This window comes from Nannospalax galili, unplaced genomic scaffold, assembly GCF_000622305.1.
Source record: "Nannospalax galili isolate Female #2095 unplaced genomic scaffold, S.galili_v1.0 scaffold417, whole genome shotgun sequence".
NCBI lineage: Eukaryota > Metazoa > Chordata > Mammalia > Rodentia > Spalacidae > Nannospalax > Nannospalax galili.
In genome coordinates, this window is record NW_008340785.1 from 1,042,359 (window position 1) to 1,044,572 (window position 2,214).

The following is a 2,214-nucleotide window of genomic DNA, read 5'->3' on the forward strand; positions in this document are numbered from 1 at the left end:
TGCAAACCCAGGGATCTGCTTCATGCCTCAGTTTCCCCCCTCCCAGTGATTACCAAGGTTTGACTGCGAGGTTCTGTTTGTGATTCAGACTGACCCCACAGGTGAGTAGGCTTGTCCCATCATACCATATTTTAGCCAGTGTGGGAGCTGCTGGGTCCCTTTCGACTGACACCTTCTGGGCCATGGAAATCAACCCAGGGTGTTGCCATTGAGGCTCCCACTCAAGCTGGCTTTGTCTTTTCAAGACAAGTAGCCTTTGTGCCCCACAATCATGCAGGTCAAAAAGTGTGGTGCAATGACCAAAAGGTCCTCCTGTTAAGATCCCTGGCTTGGCTTTAAGCCCTCAGGGGCATCACACAGGAAAGTCTGGTCTGTTCAATCAAAGGTCCAACCCTACTATGAGGAGCCAGCTGGCACAGCAGGCCTGTCTCTGGTCATAGCCTCCACAAAAACCTGGTGACCCCACCACACTCCAAGAGACCCATTCCCTTCTGGCCAAGATCTGAGTCTATTGCAAGGCAGCCAGGTGGGACAGGAATGATCCCTGATCCCGGGGCAACAGAGGCTGCATGGGGGTCACCTAGTAATTGACAGTGCTAGGCATGACCCTATTGGAACCTAGACAACGCCAGGCCAGAGCAGCAGTGTCAGCAGGGCCCTGTTCAGCTAGTGCCTTGAGGGCCAGCATAGTGATGACGTCCAGCGTCTGGCAGCGCTTGTGGCTCCTGAGACACACCATGCTCTCTTTGACCACCTGATGAAGCATCAGGAGGCAGGCATACCAAAGGGCTGCATCAGGTCCACTGAAGCGGGCCTCCAGGTAGCGCTCCAGAATGCGCCTCTGTTCCACTGTATCTGGGAAGTCAGTAAGAAACTGGAGCACATGAATCATTATAGGGCACGAACGTCAGTGCTGGGCCTTGGCTGGAAGCCTCGCACCAAGAGGTGGCAGTACTTGAGGAGGCCACCACCAAGAATCTCCTCAGGGCTACATGTGGCGATGACACGGTGCTGCAGGTGCTCCAAGGACTCAGTGAAGTCCCGGTACAGACTCTTCCCCGTCACAGTAGGGTGGAAGGCCTCAGACAAGGGTGTGGATGAGCACTGGCCAAAGAGCAGCAGGGAGTCCAGGATGATCTGGAATGAGTCAACACTGAACTCGAACTGGAACCTCACGGAGTCCACAAACTTGAGCTCCACGTTCTTACCACTCTTGTTAGACAGCGAGATAAGGCTCCAGCGGTCCAGGTCTGTGCACACTTTCACCAGATTCTACGGTGGCTTGATCTTGGCCCGACTCACTCAGGCTGGCAGGAAGTCTAAGGGCAGGCCAGCACCACTGCTTTGGACAGCTGGAAGGATGCCTCACTGCTGGTCCATCTGGAACACCAGGTCCAGGTCCTTGCAGCCTAGAACACTCTCTGGGTGCAGCACCGGCTGGCGGCAGAACCATACAGTCGCACACTGTGTACATGCAGTCCCTGTTCCTCCAGGCTACTGGGGACCACCTGCACGCTCAGCCCGGGAATCTGCAGTTCAGGAGCTTGTCCAGCCGCTGCACCTGTGGCCAGTCCAGCCGATTCTGGTACTGTCCTGGGGAGGCCTCAAGAGGCCTCCACATCGGGGCTGCCACCGGCACCCTATCCATGGCCACTATGGAGGCCGCAGCTAGTGTCTACCCCACCCCCACCCCCAGTCCAGGCGCTCAGCTCCACTCTCCTACCACATCATTCGCCTGGAGCCCCAATGGCAGAAACCCGGGAGTGGTAAAGGTGGGGAGCAGCTGGGCCGGAGCCAAGGCTGAGGGCACGGATGCAGGAACCCAGTGCAGCAACTGCTAGGCAAAACCAGGACACACCTCAGAAGACAAGGACGACTAACCAACCCGAGAGCCTACAATCTTGTATTTTTAAGATAAAATAACGAACATCCTGCTCTCCTTCTAGCCCTGGGCACAGGCCCAGTTCTCTTTGCACCCCAGACCTCTAGACTACCCTCTTGGCCCAAATCCTTCTACAGCTTCCTGATCCTTTGCAGCTAGACCAGCCTAATTCTTTACTTCCCTAGAGATCTCACAGCCTGCCCCACCCTCAACTTTCCTTTGCACACCTGAGACAAGCCTTCTTCCCTGGGTGTCCTCACCGGCAACCTGCCTGGGATTCCTGAGACCAACCTCTTTTCCTGACTGTCTGAGAGTGCCTGAATCCTACCTCT

At 55.9% G+C, this 2,214-nt stretch overlaps 1 pseudogene; it reads right to left on the reverse strand.

Annotated features, from left to right (window-relative positions):
• Nucleotides 1–396: 396 nt before the first annotated feature.
• LOC103736312 lies at nt 397–1,648 on the reverse strand (annotated as a pseudogene).
• Nucleotides 1,649–2,214: the final 566 nt, after the last annotated feature.